This window comes from Passer domesticus, chromosome 13, assembly GCF_036417665.1.
Source record: "Passer domesticus isolate bPasDom1 chromosome 13, bPasDom1.hap1, whole genome shotgun sequence".
Lineage (NCBI taxonomy): Eukaryota > Metazoa > Chordata > Aves > Passeriformes > Passeridae > Passer > Passer domesticus.
In genome coordinates, this window is record NC_087486.1 from 13,613,466 (window position 1) to 13,633,142 (window position 19,677).

At 39.8% G+C, this 19,677-nt stretch overlaps 1 protein-coding gene across 25 annotated transcripts in view; it reads left to right on the forward strand.

The window, feature by feature from the left end:
- The window catches only part of TENM2 (teneurin transmembrane protein 2), a 1,348,016-nt gene that overhangs the window by 1,154,166 nt on the left and 174,173 nt on the right, over positions 1–19,677 (forward strand). The window lies entirely within an intron of this gene.

The window sequence follows — 19,677 nt, forward strand, 5'->3', positions numbered from 1 at the left end:
TGGATATGTTTAGGAAGGAAGAAATCTGTGTCAAAATTTGAAGGAGTAATTGGAGAAATGTCATAAGGAAGTGCTGTGTGCATTTAAACTGTTTATTGAGTTACTGATGATGGCAGTGAGATATATATATATATATGCATATATGTATATATATATATATAAAGACAAACAAAGATAATAATCACCTGCCTTGTTCAGGTCTGCAAGCCCTACCAGTGTAAAACATCAAAGCAAGTGAATACATTTTGTGTGTTTCTTTCAGCAGTGTGTCTCAGTGTCAGTCTTTCCCACTTCCATCTCCTTCCCTTTTTTTTTTTTTTTCCCTCTTTTCCCATGTAACCGTTATTGTTGGTTTTACTTCAAGAAAATAAATAGTTTTGGGGAGTACATGACGTTTAGAAAGAGTATCAGAAAGGAAATAGATTGTCCTTTTTCAAAGGTGTCCTGCTCTGTGGGGTGGGAGTGAAGGCAGCCCAGCAGTGTGCCTGTGCAGGCCTGACAGCAGAGAGATAATTCAGGGACCACAAATAAATGATAAGCTATTTCTAGCTCTTAGAACCATGAGATTCTTTTTTCTTTCCCACATCCCCCATAAAAACTGAGGCAGACAGCATGCCTGTCTCTTCCAGCCTTCTTAAATGTGAATAAACAATGCCTGTAACACTGCAGCTCTTTAATTTTTGATCTTGAGAAGCTTTATTCTGTTTTTATTATGCTGTCTCCTTGACCAGCAGCTTTGCTTGTAGTGCACTGGGCTTGTAATTGCTTGGAGTTAAAAAAATCAGATGTGTAAACTAATAATATTTGAAGAACAAATGTGTTTTAATTTTTTTGAACTGGTTAGAAGGAGCCTTGTTAATTACCAAGAAATGAGAACAGAAGTATTGTCTCTTTCACTGGAAAGTTATGAAGTGTTAGAAAATTGAAGACAATGTATTATTGTTTATAATGTATGATAGAAATATCAATACTTCGGCTGTGCCTAAGTGATGCCTTTGTTATTATTTTGCTCTGATGATGCTGCAGTTCATTTGAGCAATATCCAGCAATAACTGGCTTGACTCACAATTGAAAAGAATAATTTATATAATGCACAGTAGCTGGATTGAAGGGGAAGCTGCACCATTTTAGTGAAGTTTATGTCCAGCTATCAACTGTGCTTAGAACATGAACACAGGACCCCTGAGTTTGGAGGTACCTCATTCCCTTGGACACTTAAGGATCCTTTGGGGTGAACCAGAGGGAAACTGAGCCCCCAGATGCCTGCACTCCCTGTAGAGCCCAGAGTGTCCCAGGCTGGCCTCTGCCCTCTCCCCTGGCACTGGATTTTCTCCAGAGCTGCCCACATGGGAAAGGCCACGGGATGGGAGGTGCTGTCAGACCCAGCTTCCAGGAAATGCTTCCAAAACAGCTGGGAAGCATCCAGGCAGGAATCTGCTCCTGCACAGTCAGTGTGCACACAGCCCTTTTGAAACAGCTCTTCACACTTAGGAAATTAAACACTGGGCTTGATCATTGGAACCTGGCGTCTGGATTTCCCACACAGTTGTGGGTCTGTGCCAGTAGAGAGGTGTGTTTGTGTGTTTGGCAGCACAGGCGATCTCCCAAGGGAAATTCTGGGCTGTGATTGCTGGAAAAGTCCCTGTCCTGAGCAGGAGCAGGGTACCTGACTGTCAGGTCTGAAACCACTGATTGCATTCATGGCTGTGTCTGGGGAGTCAGTCAGAAGCCCCTTTTGGCTACCTGACCCTTTGGGCAGGTTTCTTTTCTTTGTTAGTCCAAGGCATATCAAAATACGGCCAAATTCTGTGCTTGTCATCCCATGCTGACATTACAGTAAGTGCCTGCTCCCTGCTGCCTTAGTCAGATATGCACATGTGTCTTGCTAAAACACCAGTGAAAGAATGCACTGAAGAGATTATTGACTGATTTTGAAACACTGCCTTCATTCAGCTGAGACTTGAGCAACAAATATGTGTGTCTGCACACCTTGTAGTTTTTTCAGTTCTTAGTTTTCTAACAGATAAAGATTTCTTATCTGAGTCCACATTATGACAGAGGGCAAACTTTTCAGGGGCATAGCCAATAAAGAAATACTGGGATTGTGCTCTGTAAGGCCCAATTGCAAATGCAGAGCTCTCAGAGTTTTGGGGAACATTCTTCCCCGTGTCCCTGGATCCCAGCAGGGTGTGTGTTCTTGGAAATTCTGTGTTTCCTCTGCTCCCAGAGAGCCCAGCTCAGCTCTGTCTGCAGGGAGGGCACTGGCAGGTTCCCAGGCTAAGTGCTAATCTAGGTTTACAGGCAGCAGTTGTGTTAAACAGACACTTTGCTGCTTGTCTCTCAAGGCTGAGCAGGGCTGAGGCAGGAGGGATGAGGGATAGCACAGATCACCTTTCAGCCAGTGTGGGTGAATCAGGCTGTGTTTCCCAGCTTGGCTCATTTCTGATGTCTGCACAAGGCATGTTGTAAGTGAGCCCCTGGTTGTCTTTCTCTTCTGTAACAAGATGCAGCACTTGATGTTCTGGCATAGCAGATACACAACATTTTTGTTTTCCGCCATTGTTATGCACTGAGAATGTTATCTTGGAATATTCACTGCATTATGCTTTTTTCCTTGTTCTTCTCACAAAAATTCATCCTTCCACACCTTTTTCTTCTTGGTGTGCATTTCAGTAATCAGCATTTAGTAGAAGAATTTTAAGTTGTTTTTGCATTTGTCAACACTGAATTGCATCTTCTGTCCCACCACCTGTTACATAGCTCTGCTTCCCTTTGAAGGACTGCCTAGTGCATTGTATTTTAATTATTTTTTAAGAAAATGTGGTTGCTTTTAGACTTAGCAAGATTTGTTTCCTTTGTATCTTCTCAGTTTTCAAGACCTTTTGTTAAGTATTCTCTACTAGACTTTTTCCATTCCTTAGACATTTTCCATATAAAAATGTTGAATTCACTGCCTGGTTATTGCCTTTTTCTTTAACAGCTATTCCTATTGTAAATTCCTGATCTACATGTTTGAATCTAATTTTTTTGGCATTACAACTCGTGTATCAATACAGAAGAGCTCCTTGATCTCCAAAATACCTACTTTTTCATTTTTATATGCTAATGCATGTAATATAGCTCTGCCCTGTGATACTGTAGTGGTTTTTAATTAAGCAATCCTTAATTCTGATTCTTTGAGCAGCTTAGCCATCTTGTTCTCAAACTTGTTCAATATTCTTGGTTTTTACATTGTGTAGGCCTTTGACATCCTTCTCAAACTGTCAGTGCTATATCTGCTGTGTTCTCTGCTCTACCTTAGTTTTTTGATGTCTCTTGAATTTGTCTTTATTTCTGCTACTATTTAAAAAAAAAGGCGGATTCAATTAGTGTGATACCTAATATTTTCTGAGTGTGTTAGCATCTGGTGGCTTTCCTTTTTCCCTGTCTCTCTGCTAAGGGAGAAGAAATATTTAAACAAGCCATTGATGTTAGTGATTACAGCTGTCATATTCCTTGATCATGGTATTTTTTCCTTATGATTAAATTCATTGACTTGCTCATGCCTGTCAAATATATGAATTTACAAACCCTGTATTTCTTGGTCTTCTGATACAAAGCCTAATTTGGAACCTGGAGTCCCTACTGGATGTATTTTTCACAATATTTAACCTGATTTACTTGTGATGTGGAACAATCTCGTGCTGTTCCTTGCATGTTTGACCTGTCATTTAGAACTGCTGTATCACCAGCACAAACAAAAGTCTGATATTGACCCTTAGACCATGAAATATTTCTGTTGTTCCAATCTACAATTTCTTATCCTAATGAAGCAATGGCAGTAACAGACCAGAGAGGAGATTGCATTCTCAGTTTGACACCAGCAGCTGTATCAGACTCTTTGCTTAAGTTTGCATTTTCTTTAACCAGTGAAGCCATACCTTGAAATACAGTTAGGTAAATTTAATTATTTTTGCCTGCTTCCTGTAATATTTCAAGGTATGTGAAAATGAATCACAATGGGGGTTATCATCTGCTTTCCTAAAATCTATAAAGTTTATAATGGCTAGATATTGCTTTATTGCATTACACAATTTCTTACCCTCTGTTCACATCGTAAGTCCTTTTATTTCTTTCATTTTGACTTGAAAAGCTCTGTCCCGCTTGAATTATTTTATTTAAACCTTACATTTTTGCCCTCATCAGAGTTATCATTATTTCTTTGTTCCCATTACGAAGTTTGGATTGTTAACAGCTTGATTGACACTGCCCATTTTGGGTGACAGAGGGACATTGCAAACACAGTCCCATCCAGGGAATGCTGTTTGGAATTGCATACAGCTGAGAAAGCTGAAAAAGCAGCAAAACTGCAGGGGCATGAAGCACTGAGTGCTGCAGGATAGAACTCCCAACCATTCTTTACAGCTGCCATGAACTTAATGTGAAATAATGTTCAGATGTCTTAAAGGAAAAAATAGGAGATCAACATGTGCAGCCTCTATAGGAAACTTCTGGAGAAAAGGGGAAGAAGAAATGCACTTTTACCATAGGGAACCTTTTCTGTATAATGCCATACAAAAAAACCTGCAAGGAATCTTGCAGCCTCCAGAGTGGAATTCTCTTTGATGGGAGCACAGGCCCTTGAATGGAAAACAGGTTGCAAGAATGCGCACTGGGAAAGGAGGGAACCAAGCAAATACTGCTAATCCTCATCAGAAACATGCAGTCATGAGCAAGTGAAACACTGAAGGCTTATGTGCTATTCATAGTTTGCCCCATTGATGCAGTTCTTGCATTCAATTCTCAAGAAAATTTCTTTTACTATCCAATTAGTTTTTATTTTACTTCTAGTGAAGATTTCTAATATTAATTACCAACATAAAAACAAAGATGCAGTGCACTGAAACAAATGGATGCTTTTTTACACTTAGATTAAAACATTACTTTTAATTGTTTACAGTGAAATCTCCTTGCTGTCACACTGGTTTTAACAGGGTTATAAACTTCTAAGTTCTTAGAAGGAAACACAGAAGTATATTATCTTCTAGCTATGGTGTAATCCACCATTAATTACCCAAATATTGCTGCATTTATACTGTATCATGTACTTATCAAACATCTACATGACTCCTTAACTATTTCCAAAACAAGAGTCATTATTTACCCACTGTGAAAATAGCCTTGTGTTAGTGGTATTAGAAATCATTAGCTCTATTAAGTCTGTTATCAGCTCTGCTAGCAGCTGGAAATATCCTGCAGCTCAGGAGGGCTCCAAAATGTTCCCCACTCATTATATTCTAGATCACTTTGTTTTCTTGTACACTGGAAACAGATTATAATCACATTCAGCCACAGGCAAAAATAGAAGCTGACAACAGTGGTAGGAAAAAAAAAAGATTTATGAAACTTTTCATTGCTTGGGGCAGTATTTTGAACATGATAGCAGTGTTGTCCCTTAGATAGTGAACAGTTCAGCTATGTCTTTCTATCATCTTCGTGTTCCATGTCTCAAAATGACAATTATCACACCATAAATACAGCCCAAAGCATTACAGATGTCTATAAGCAGAATCCATATTAATTGTTAATGCATAAAAAAGAGATGGCTCAGTTTGTTAGCTGAGGAAATAATAGTCTGGGTTTTTACAGTTATATAATAACACATAGAAATATTAATGTTGTCTTTTCATTGGTTGATTTGAATAGGATTGACTCAAAAAAAAAAATGATATCTTGAAGTGTTTGGGGTTCAGAGGATTCCTTTATTAGTATTTGCTCCTTTGGGTGAGGTCCTCCAAACAGAATGTGTAAAGTAGCAGAATTTAAATAATTTCTTTATCATGTCTTAAGATCGTGAGTTTGGGTTTTTTCCCGTAACAGAAACATTGTTTTTAAAAACTGTTCTTTCTTGAGAAAGAAATAGAATTTACTTTTGCAGAAGCTGTAGTGGTGAAAGAATAAGGATGTCTCCATGCAAGTATATTCTTAGTTGCTGGTTTACAGGTGCACAGCTGTGGACTCCCTATTTTCTAAGTCCCCCGAAATAGTACTGGGGTTTAGGAAAGATTTGTCTTAGGAGCTTGCAGTCATGTCTCTGAACTAGGAAACAAGATGGTACTGCTGGGCTGAGGGGAAGGTTTATGTAACACAAACTGCTCACATCTAACACTAACCAAAAAGGAATGGATGTGTATCTGTAAGTAATTAGAGATATAGGTATGTCTGCAGTGTCTGAGCTGGCTCTGTGCAATCCAGCTCCCTAGGTGTGCCCAAAGTGGGAAGCAGAGTTTACCCTGCTCAATACTGCAGTCCTCCTCCTGCCCATGCCCTTCTGTTCTGTCCTTCACAGCTCTCCTGGTTGCTTCTCTCTCCTTTTTTTTTTTTTTTAAACTCTAAATCTTGCCTAAAGAAAAATGCAACTGTCTTGGAGCTCTGCACCGATTTATTTCCTTCTTTTCCACCTCTCCTGTTCTGCCCTCGTGGTTGTGTCCCTTTGTAGCTCCCTGTCAGCTGAGGAAGGTGCATCCCCTGGATCCTGCACTGCTTTGGCCACCCCACTGCTCTCCCCAGCCACACTCCTGCTGACTCCTCTTCCCTCCCCATGCTGGCTGTGGCTGAGAGGGCTCTACCTGCCCCAACAGCCCAGTCTGGCCCCACCAAGAGCCCCATGCAGGATTCTTTGCTTCACCTGCTCATCATTTGTTCCTCTTTTTGTACATCAGAGTGTATAGCTGTATACCCAGCTGTGAATGTCCAGATACCTCTGTGTCCCTAACACATTTTAATGTGATATGTATAAATCCCATCACTTCAGAAATTCTATTTTAGCTATGCTCTCCTTTTTGTTGATCACCTGGGGTAAATTAGTGTAGATCCAAATCAAACTGAAACTGTAACTCTCCCTGTTGTTCATGTGAAGAGCTGAAATCTGCATCACTTGAGTTTCTGTCTGAGCATCATCTGCAGTATTTATAACCAAGGCTCTAAAAATGTTACAAAGATAGTAGCATGCCATTTCTCTTTATGCAAAACCCACTTTGGTATGACATATCTGGAGCAGAGAAAAGGCTAACACGCTTATTTTGCCAGCTAACCTAAGTGAACAAATAGGTACAGAAAGATTGGAGTGGGAATTTTTATATTTTATGTGATCAGTCAGGTTTTGAAGCAGGCTGAGAGTAATTTGGTGTTATGCAGGGATGTCAGAATTCCTGCCAGTTATGCAAGATAACTTGAATCTTTGCAAGAATGGAAGTAACAATTTAAAGCAGATTTGATTAGGAATCAACCTGTTGTGTCTTTCTGCTTTCAGCTGTAAAGATACTTCACACACGTGGGGAAATACAGGAAAGAGAATGGCATTAAGGGAGGAAAACTCCTACCAATTTTTTATCTAACTAGGAAGTAAGTTTGTCCAAAATTAAGATGGAGCATCTGATTTTATGTTTCTATGTCACAAAAAAAAAATTATAGACCTTGATGTTATTTGAAGAAATTCCTCAAACATCTAGAATAAGGCATGCCAGTGAGTGGGGATTTCATATTTCAGCAGATGCTCCAGAAACGTTTGGGATGTTTTTTTTGCTGTAGACATATTTTAGGGATACTATCTTTAAATAACACAGATCACTAAGTATTTCAGCAATGGAATCATCAGAGGTCCTTGGTGTTTCTGTGGGTGAGAGCTGGTTCATCAGTGGTTTTTTGTTTGACTGAGTGTTTAAGTGGATGATCTTGGAGGACGGATTGTAAGAGGTGAGGAGCCAAGGGGCAAATCTCCTGAACTGTTGATGGCAGGACAGGGAAATAATTAAAAACCACAAAAGGAAAGTATGAGAAAAAACAACAAGCTTAAAAAAACCCACAATCCTAAAAGTACTAGGTATGAGTAGTAGAGGGATGAGAATGAAAGGAGCAATGGTATTTCATGAAGAGTTTTCAGACCCCCTTAGAACTCTGGCCCTGCTCCAGTCTGTTGTTCCTTTGCATATAGTGCTTCAACTTTATAAAAAACATTGCACCCAAGTGCTATGTCTTCCCTTTCTCATTCCCTTTCCTTGTCTTCTCCACCTTTGAAAGACTTTGTGTGTCTCTAACGTGATACAGTTCCTTTTTTAGCACTGCACCACCACAGCCCCAGAGGTGGCATTTCCCTTCCTGCCCTCAGGGGGTTGTTGCCCAGTGGGCAGATGGACAGTGCTCATGTTCAGCACATCCTGCACATTCTGCCCTGCTGGGGAAACTTCCCAGGATGTGCTGACCCACTGCCCCTTCGGGGTCTGCAGCTTTGCTGTTTGGTGAGCAAGAGCCATGAGGCAGGAGCACGGGGTGACTCAGTGACCTGGACCATCCTCACCACTGGACTCTGTGCTCAGCTCTTGGCTGATCTGCTACAAAGAACATCTTTCCTTGAGTTTTAAATTAATTTCTTTGCAGTCTGGTGCATGAGCACAAAGTGGCTGAGGCAGCTTCCATGTCATGTGGTGGCTCCAAAGTACAATAAAGTCACCTCACTCCTTTGCCAGGAGCAGGGGGAGTGTGGCTTGCACCAGCCACACGCTGCTACCCAGAGTGCACCACCTTGCTCTTCACATCAGCCTGTCTTTGTCACTTGCTCCCAAATTTGACTCAGAGGCTGCTTTACCAGCAGGTTCCCTCTGTTCAGAGGGTATTTTGCTGCCAAAACATACTTTTAATGAGAAGACCAGCTGTTCTCCCTCAGGACCAAGCTTCCACTTGCTCCTTAGTTTGCTTCTTAATTGTCTTATCACTGATGAATAATTTAATAATTTTTCTTCAGTATTTCATAAATTTAGAGGTTTGTGGAGTCTCAGTTAATAAAAATATAATGTACAGCAACAGAGAGTTGGTTCTCTTCCCTTCCATTCGTGGCACAGCTTGTCATATTTCCCTGAGCAGTACCAAACAATATGCAGCTAAATTGAAATAGTGAAACCAGATCAAGATGTCTATCAGCATCCTACACTGATGTGCAATTTGGGTTTTATTCCAGACTATTTTATGATGCAGAAAATCTGCATAGATCAGTCTTAAAGCTTTAAGGATGACTGGCTTGCATGCCCTATAGAGAGTAGTTTTTGCTCTTGCATTTCTCTTAAAATATACTAACTTGACATTTGCTTGAAAATCTAAACCTCTCCCATGGGTGGGACTTGTGTTATGTATCAAATGGAAAAAAAGTCTGATCATCTCTGTGACGTTTGTTTGGGGGTTTTTGTTCTTGTTTTTTAGCATGCGTAAGAGGTCTGGCAGAAGAATACTGCATTTCTAGATCTTCATCCAGTGTAGAAGTTTCCTCATTTGTTTCTGCTTACTGAGAGGTGTAATTGAAATATTCTGCTTTTAAAAAACAAACATCCAAAGCAAACCTGTTTGAAAAAAACAGTTAAACATGGGACCCTTTCTGTTAGCACCCACTGGAATTAATTTTCACATGTTTTAGCTTGTTGTGGCTGGAGAAATATGTCAGATGTTGAAGGTCTGTTGGAAGAAGAAAAGACCTGGGTGAAACTGGTGGACCAGGGTTTGGTCACACAATTCCCATACAGAGAGTTTTCTGCTCTCTCTTTCAGTTTGTCACATAAAATTCAATAACATCCTTTCCTTACTGGGTTTGTTGGTGAAGCACCTGAAAAAAACACACAGCAGATCCTGTAGAGAACACAAAGTGTTATCACTGTTGCTACATTCTGGTTGTTGGTATTGATCATTTCCATGGGTATGTCCTTGACTGCCATCACTTTTGAGAGATAAAAACTCCACAGTCAACATTGCCACAGTAAAACATCATTTGGTTTAAGGTCCCTTTCTCTACCATGTTTAACTGTCCAGTTTAATGTCTCCTCTGCCCTCCCCTGTTTGTGAATATTTCTTTCAGGTGCATTCATTTGAAATGAAGTCTTTTCTATGTGGGCGTCATATTCCTTTAGAACTGTATAGAAAACCCTATTTTTTAAGAATTGTGTTAAAAAGTGATACTTGTTCCTGATCCAGGTGCCTACCTTCTGATAACCTTCTGAAAGTGCAGTTTGATTTTTTGTTATCAAAATTAATTCCTCCATTAGTGAAATTGTCTGAGTTGCTAAATGAGTGTAAATTAAAATCTTTCACACATAATAGACAAAAAAAATACCAAAAATGAATGGATATCTTAAATTACGTTTTTTTTTAAATTCGTAAGTAACTTTTGTTGGTGTGGAGTTACAGCTACCCAACAACAATAATTTAATTAGATAACTTTATTTTTTAAAGTAATTTGATTTTCGTTCATTCTATGATAAGTATGGACACCTAGTAAGTATCCTACTACCTAAAACTATAGATATATTAATTTACTGGTAACAATAGAACAAAAACAACTTTCACTATCAATATTACACATGTTTAGGGGAAAAGAAGTCCTCTTAGTTTTGGAATTTCTTAAGCTTGACAACACATCTGTTCCTAAATGTTCTTTGACACTGAAGTTGGCTTGTGAAATCATGGCAGAGAAGGAAAGAAGAGCTTTCTGCAATCAGTCAGACAATTTGACTTCTTTGGAAATATGGGGTAAGGAAAGAGTCAGAAGAAGAGAAGGAAAAGACATAAAATAAATGTGTCCTAAGAGCTCTTAAGCTTCTCCCACAGAGAAATGAAGCTTTTGACAATTATGTGTGGTACATGTATAGGCCACAGGTGGATCAGCAAGGAATTCTCAGCAGATGAGACTAGAAGCTCATTGACACCCTGGTCTGTACCACATAATGTTTGGAGAGTGTGGGACAGTAAATTTGGATGAGATTTAGTCTGATAGACCTGGAACAAGAGTTTGCCCCTCCACGTTTTGAAGCACTTTTTGCAGTCACAGAGGTTTTACCCAAATTAATATCTTGATTTTTAACTACTCTCTAGTCTCCTATGTCTTTAGTTGGATAAAATACTGTGGTCATCTTCTTTTCCCATTTTTAAATTCTTCTTCAGTGTTGCCACTGTCATGATTATCAATACAGCATGGCACTTGAGAGGTGGTTTTTTTTTCACTTTCTTTTCACAGTGTTAAACACCACTTAGTTCTGTGGCAGCTTCAGACATTCTGAAGGAAGAGACAGTATGTAATGCAATTATGATAGCTGTTTTTTATACCTTAAGTAGGAAATGGAATCTGTTCCCTCCTTCCTCAACTAATACTGTATTTCTGTGGCTTTTTACTTGAGTGTCTTTTACTTAGCAGTGCCGGGCTCAGAAAAATAAAACCATGGCCTTGAGATGAGACAGGGCTGTAGATCTGGTGCTGTGTGAGAAGCTGGGGCGAGGCTGTGCTTTCAGAAATGTGCTCAGTGTGCAGTGATGGGTAGGGCTATGCTGCTCCCTCTCCCCTTGACACTGGGAACAAGCAGCATTGCTGAAAGGCATTTCAGTTCCCTGCCTTCTGCTTGTTCTGGTCATGTGGGAACACTCCAGTGTTTGGTGTCTGCCAGGATGATGACACAGCCTCTTCAGGCTGGGAATTGGATTGCCTTCCCCATGCTGGCGAGGGAAGAGCAGGGTATATCTCAAGTGGCAGCCCAGAGCAGGCTGCACTGTGGTGCTGCTGGGGTGGCAGGCAGCAGCAGAGCCCAGGAGATGAGAAGTAATGGTGTTTCCTGTTTCACTAATAGTATTTTTTTTTAATGGAAAAGATCCGTAGCCTATCAATGCAGGACAGCCCCCAGCCAGGGAATAATGTACTCTGACCCCATGATTCAGAATGCTGAACAATTGCTTTATTAAGCTCTACTATATTACAATAAGTTTTATCACATACTAATACTATACTACAAACGTACTAAAGAAAAGCCTGTGACCCCTTACAGTCACGACACAGCTTTGACCTAATTGGCCAATCAGTCCAAACAACCATCAGCAGAGTCCAATTAACAAATCACTCCGTCACTGAACAATCTCCATAACACATTCCACATGTGCCAAACAACTGAAGCAGCAAGTAGAGATAAGAATTGTTTTCTCTTCTTTTTCTGAGCTTTCTCACTGCCTTCCCCAGGAAAAATCCTGGGAGAGAGATTATGTCTCTCTCTGTTCAAAGAGTATGTGAATACTACAATAGCCTTGTTCTGAGAGTCTCTTCAAGCTCCTGAAATAGATAATTGCATGGAGGTTTAATGTCTTGGTAAGGATTGAATCTCTGCAAGATGTTAGTAATGCTATTTAGAGAAGACAACACTTGATCTTTTCTACCTAGACAGAGTTTTCAGTGGGCTGTTTCCTTTCTGCTACAGAGTGAGTTTCTAGCTTGCAGATTTTCCTACAGTAAACGCAGAAGTAGGGAAGTATTTGCTGCAGTGCTCCTGAGAGAACTGCTGTCCAGCACAAGCCCCATGGGTGCCTCGTCACGCTGGTGCTGCCCAGTAAATGTTCAGGTTTCCAAGCAGGCTGGGAGGCAGCTGCAGGCAGGGCTGTTTGGGATGGAGCTGTTGTGAGGCAGCACTGCAGCAGCTCCCACAGCAGCACTGACCTTCCCCACGCTGGACTGCAGCTCCTGTGCCCTGCTCGGAGCCCTGCATCCCTGAGAGCATCCCCTGGGGCTTGGCTTTGCTGCTGAGCTCTGCCACACCCGGGGCCGAGGAGGGCTGGCACTGAGGCTGTGCCTGGTGGGACCTGGGATCAACCCTGCAGAGGCACATCAGGCACTGGACTTTGAGAAGCTCCCAGTGAGAGAGCCCCATCATGAACTGAAATCATCTTGTATTCATTTTTCTGTTTTACCATGTAAAACAGACTGGGGGATTGCAGTTGCCTTTTAGTTGTTTGTTGTCTTTTTTTTTTTTTCCTTTACACACAAAAAACTTTATTTAAAGAATTGTTTAAGATTTGCTGGGTTAATGTTGGCTCATATGCTAAGTGATAAATTCTGTGAGGCCTTTCATACAGCACATTACAATTAATTACAAATTAATTGCAATTAATTTAATTTACAATATAACATTTTATTTATTAACCCATGGTTTCACCTGAGTAACAGAATCTTTTACCTGCAGTAGTTGAAAGTAGCGTCTCTGGTACCTTGAAAATTCAGGAAACTTAAACAGGACTTCTTATCTGAATGGTTTGTGACTTTCCTGTTTTAGTCCAGTAACAACCAATAAAGAATTCAAATGAAATCTCACTGCCTGTGAAAGAAATGCCAGTCATGTAGTATTGCAGCTTGCAGTACCCTGGAGGCTGACAAATCCTTGTTTCTGTCTTGTACTTCCTTGTACCTTGCCTGCTTTTAAAAAGAGAAATAACCCATTGAAAAGCCTGATCCAGTGCAACATGTGCATTGCATTATATTTGCTTTTCTTTATTCTAGAATTATGCAACATTCCTCTTACTTTTTCCATATATTCCACACAAATTATTTTTACCTGTTGTACATGTTGAGAAACAGATGGTCCAGGTAGTAAATAACTGGCTTCCCAGGAGCTATGAAATTGAATTCTCCCAGGTAGCTCCTCCAGGAACCCTGTATTTGCTGGTATATGTCAGGGAGCCTTCATGATAATGATGCTTATATATCAGTGTTTATTTCCATCAATTGATTATCAGTTGGTTCAGCCTAAAAGTAAAACTGTTTTTAATTATAATTTGCATGTTTTTTGAGGGCCACAGGGGTTATATTGTAAGTATTTTTTGAAAAAAATGGTCAGACCCTGAAAACCCATTGAAGAACATTGTTGCAAGGTAGAACTTTTTGGGTTTTTTTTCTTTTAGACAATAAAAATATTTTTGTTGATCCTGCTGTTGAACTGAAAAAAAAATCTAGATTTGTGTGCACTGTGCATTATGGTGAGTTGTCCTAAGGCAGTAGTATAAGATGGAATAAGAAAAAAAATTCAGAAGTTGAAAAATTTAGTGCTGCTGGGAAGAGATAATACTGCCTCAGAAACAGAGAAATTATGTGATGCTGAAAGCCTTGTTCAATATATTTGGTTTCATTTGTAGTTCAGCTGCCAAACTTCTCAGTGGTGCAATTTGACCTTACAGATTTTTCAAACAGCAGAAAGATTCCAAATCATTACTCTGCTGATAGACCATTCCTTCTCTTAAAGAGTTGCAGCACCTAGAAGGCTGATTTATTAAAAAGCTCAGTTTCCTAGTAGATCTTTCTGACATAATTACTTTAGAAATTTATTTTAAGCAACTCTTTCTGGTATAAATTTTTTAGGAGGTTGGGTTTAACAAAAAATTAGTGTTTTGGGCAATGTGCAATACATTTTGTGACACTTCTGAAATAATCAAGGTCATGCATTGCATTAAACCACCCGTGACTGGCATTTCTTTTGCCCCTTGGAAACCAAAAGAGTTCCAGCTCACTGGGTGATGCAAGATCCTAAGTGCTGCTGTAACAGCTTCAGGGATGACTTTCTATTGCACCTGACTCAGGATTTACAATGAATTGAAAATTATGGCACAGTTATTCTTATGGCACCATGACAATTTTCAGGGTCCCCCATAGACCAGTCAGAGAAGCAGCAGCTTTCAGGCCATAATCCTATCAGTAAAATGTCACCAGGTTCCACTGCTGGCCTAAATATTTCTGTTCAGAAATTTCTGTCTGTTGTTCAGAAGAATCTGTGTCTTCATTTTCACTTTGGTGTGATTACCAGTCCTTCAAATTGTTTGAGCTCAGGTGAGAATTTGTCTGATTCCTTAGACAGGGTCCAGCTCTTTCCCATTCTGCAGAGCCAAGCCTAGAGAACAACATTTACCTTTCTGCACTAAAATGTTCCATAGTGAAGACAGTAATAACGAGCTTCATTGCTTAGAAATAGAACTGCCTGCTTTTCTTTTTAGTTCTTCTTACAGCAGTGCCTTCTTCAAACAATAGTGTGGACAGTGCTCGTGTACCTGAGCTGAAGATAAATACATCCTTAAACTGTCTGAAATATGTTTCATGTTTATATCAGTATTGGGAAGCTAAATTAAAAGATACATTGAAAAAGATGTGATTCGTTTTTCAGTTAGAAAGAAAATTCCAACTTCTCTTTCAAAATTTGAAATAGTGTGCCTGCCTTTTCATGTATGTGTAACATACACATACACATATATACATATGTGAAGTGCCACAGGACACTGAGTCTGCATAAACATTATTATTGAAGTGATGTGATTTGCCACTGACCAGACATTATTTCATGCAGCCCATGCACCTCATGCAGTGTGATAATGAATATTTAAGTGATGTATTTCAACAAATATAATTAGTACATGGTGTCTCAGGAAATACTGTTTTGTAGAGCAGTGAGTTTGAACCTTTTTGCAGGTGACCCTCACTTGAGAGAGGTTGTTATATAACTGTAATCACTTAGGTTTTAGTCCTGCTGAAGGATCCAGTTTTGCCTTTGCTTGTATGACTGTGCACTGGATATTGTGGGCAAGCAATGGGGTAATTTTACTTTGGTTTGGTTGGGTTTTTTTTTTCTTTGTTTTTGTTTATTTTTTTTGTCAGAGCAACATTTAATTTTCTACTGTAATATTGTGCTAGGGCCATGGCTGCAATGCACTGGCAGGCACTGATAAGTGACTTACTGTTTCATATCACACGTTTACTGAATTTTCAGTTTGAAATGTACAGTCTGGGATGACAGCCAGTCATTCAACCTATTCTTGCCTCAAAGAGTGTAAAAAAACAGGCAGACAAAAGAAGGAACACCTGGCAAATGTCTTGGGTTTAAAACAACAAGAGAGAGAGGTAATGGTATCCATGGTTAGGAGTGAGATAACTTTCTTCTCTACAGCATGTGTTGAAAACATTTTCAAAACATTGAGATGCCATTTAGCTACGGCCTAGCACAAAACAATGTAGAGAATTAAGCAAACAAACAGGAGAACTGAAGCAGTGACAGCATAAAGCCCAGCCTGTGTTGCTGGGCAGGGGCCCTGGTGCCACCCTGCCAAGCTCACTGGGGCTGGGCACAGCAGCTCCTGTGCCACTGTCACATCCCTGGGCGTCCCAGAGCTGTCTGCTCTCCCTGACTCAGAGTGATGGCAGCTGCCCTGGAAGATGGATTTAGCTTGGAAGGTGGCCCTGTGGTTCTGTGAAACAGCCGTTCCTCACTGGCATGGCAGATGATGTGGTTTCCCTGGGAAAACAGTGTGGCACAGGGATAGGAATAAAGAATCAGCAGTGCTGCAGAAGAGGTTTCTAATGCTGCCTGACAAGGGCTGTCAGTGGGCTTTTAAATTATTTTCTTTCAATTCATCAGCTTCAGTTTTGGGGGTTTTTTGTTCAGTATTTGCATTGTTTAAAGCATAAGGAAATAGTTGTGTCATTGTTCATTTCAGAAAAATAATACATGTTTGGGTTTTCCGTTTTAGTTCTTTTGTGAAAAGGAGTGATGAGGAGGTGTAATGTCTCTTTAGCATTTAGTAATGTCACAGAGGATAATTCAGCACAACTCAGATACAATCTCCATTACTTTTTGAAGTAGTATTGACAAAGAACTGGGATGCAGGGAAGCAATTGCTTTGCTTAGATTAGGGATGCTGCCTTTTCTGCTTTGTATTTCATCTCTGAGGTGGGAGATCAACTTGTTCTTCTCAGTTCATTGTTTTGCTTGGATTTAGTGCATGAGTTAAGTGACTGTACCAAAGCCTGGGAAGAGCTATGAAAAACTATTTGACAGTGTTAAAGCAGATCCAAATTTTGTCTTTTAGTCAGCATTGGACTGTAAAAAGCCAAGCAGTGAAGTTTGGAGGCATGTGCTCAGGAGCTCTCAGCCATCACTGATGTACCTGGAACTCTGGGACATCCAGGAGCTCTCTGTGGCCTCTGGGGCTGCCAGGCTGTGCCACAGCATCACTGTTATGGTGCACAGGCTTCTGGAGGACATGTTCTGTGCTAGCCTGCTCTGTTTCAGTGTTTCACCAGGTAAAAGAATAAACTGAGCAAAAAAAATTTTTTTTTAGTCTTCTTGTTCTGATTAAACCCAACTAAGTCAATTGAGTAGTTTATGATTGCTTCAAAGCTACACAGATCAGACTGTATTCTCAGATTACTTAATTACAACACAATTTACCCTCACTCAACTTCTAATTTGAAACAAGTGCTGCTGATATTCTTGACTGCAGTAAGATCTCTTGAAGAATGACATGTTGATTATGTGGACACCGGGCCATGTTTTTTTTTAAATGCTCAACACAATCAGTGTCTACTAAAATTGATTGGAATTAGATATGTTGTCTGTTTGTGAGTTTAAATGAGACATTTAAAAAAATTAAAAAGCCTAAGTGTGGCGAGTACCAGTATCTCAGATTTCCAGGTTTTTGATTTTCACTATGGTTTTAAAAGACTTTTCCTTAAATTCTAAAGTTTGGAGCTTGTATAGTGTGTCATGGTGAAATGACTAATTCAGCTAATAATTGAGAAAAGGCATTATTTCCACAGTATTCTCCCCCTGACCAATACTGGCTACTGCTGTACCAAAAATAAAATCTATTTCCTGATGTAAAAAGCCAGTGCACTCCATCAAGACACTAATTTTGTTTAGGCTTCCAAATCAAAGGCAATTTCCAGGGGGCCAGAGTGTGTCATGCTGTGGGATCCATGGGGCCAATCCCTTTGGATCCTTTATTTATGGGACAAGTGATTTCCTCCTCTGAACTTCAGAGCTCAGCAGAGTTGCAGGTACTGCTGGTGAAGTTTTAATTTAGACAAAGATGCTCATAGAGAAGTGCTCAGATGTTCAGATGTGAATCCAGTTTTATATCCCTGGCAAGTTGAACAGTGCTGGGCTTCTGCTTTTGATTCATTTGAAGAGGTTTATGAAGAAGCAGCGCATTAAGCTTTTATCTCTCTCATATATACACGAGTGTGTGCACGCTCCCTAGTTAGTACTTTTTCTATATATAAGCTTTTATACATTTTAATAGGAGCTATATAATAGCTACATGATGTTAATATTGCTATTTGTTTATTTTTCCATATTAAATGCTACATTTGTCTTACACCAGATTTCAGAGTTTTTGTAGCTGCAATGTGTGTTCAGTTACCTCTGAAACAGCTCGTTTTGCAAAGTATCTTACATTTACTGTGTGGGAGCTGAATCTTGAGGCAGATTAAATAATTTGTGGTAATTTGATTTCAGCTCTTTTTTAGTTTTACAGAAATGCTGTTCATTCTCATTGATGTGCACTTGGCTCGCTTTAAAGAACAGCCTCCATGATATTGTGGTGACAAGATTCAGAGTCTTTATTTAACTGGTGCTACTGTGGCTCTCAGAGCAAAACTGTTTTGTTTATGTGGGTATGACTTTTTTGTACTTATCCTTGAGAAGGAAAAGCTGCATCTGAAGCAAGTTGAGAAAACAGGATGCATATGAATCTTTTGAAGTAACTATTAACACAAGGGCACATATTTCTATTTTATCACTCATAAATATTCACTTATTGAAATCCAAGCATGCTTTGTTTAAAGTCAGAACACAGACTAGGAGAGTAATTCCACTTAAGCTTGTGTGCATGTGAATATTTTCCAAACACATTTTCTTCCTGCTGTGTCCTGCTCTGCCTGCTGTTGTGGAATGGCACAGGACCTAGTACAGATTACAGATTTGATGTTCTTGGAGATTCAAATGGGGGTTTTAAACATCAAACTTTATTGGCTAAACAGTCTCTTTTATGCTTAGATAAGACATAGCCAAGGATAGTGAGGAGAGCTGCACATGTGATGGCCTTAAAATTTAGGATGTGTTCATAAAAGGTGGCTTTGTATTTAAAGCAGCTGACATTCCCACAGGGTGCACATTCTGGCAACAAACATTCAAGAAAGATAAAGAAACTGCTGCGTAGATTTAAGACAACATGTGGAGGATGCAGAATTTATTAAAATTCATTTCTTAAAGTTTCTTGTCAGAGGACAAGTTACATTTGCCTTGTGTAAGCCCCAGTAAACCTGGCTCTGTTCCTCAGCAGCCTGTGCTTCCCCCAGCCCTCAGAAATGCTGAAGAACATGAACAGCCTCTCTCCAAACCTGCTGGTGTCTCTGCTCCCTGGTTGTGTTGCTGTTAGGAAGAGGCTCTTTCCCTGCTTCTCCCTGGGCAGGCAGTCTGCAGAGCAGTGCCAGGACAGAGCTGCTTCTCCCTGGGGTCAGGCTGGGAAAAAAAACCTGAGATGCTCGAGTCTGACCCCTAACCCAGCCCTGGCAGGTCACCACCAACCATGTCCCTAAGTGCTGCTGCAGCTCAGGGTTCCATACCAGGGAAATATCCTTCTGCTGCTCTGGGGTTTGGGTTTGGGGTGTTATTTTGTGTCTATTTTGGATTTTTTATAAATATGTGCCTTAATTAAGTTACAGTAATTACTCAGTTCAGCAGCTTTTCTAGACTTCTTTTTTTTTCATGTGACAAAGATCAGTCTTGCTGCAAATGATGTTTTGTGATATTTTCTTTGTATTATTTGATTCATTAAGTACAATGAAGTACTTTGCTTCAGTTTCTAAAAACAAACATGCATCATTAGAATTATAATTTCTCTAGTATTACTGATTAATGTTCACTAGAAAACAAAGTGATACAATGTCTAAAACACACAGTTCATAATAGTGTTTGTTTTTGTAATTCTCTTTTGCTGTTTTTATTAGACATAAATTATTGTAATGTGTGGAATTGCACATGAACTTATTTACCAGTCTACATTTACGTTTAGAAAAGTGACAATGTT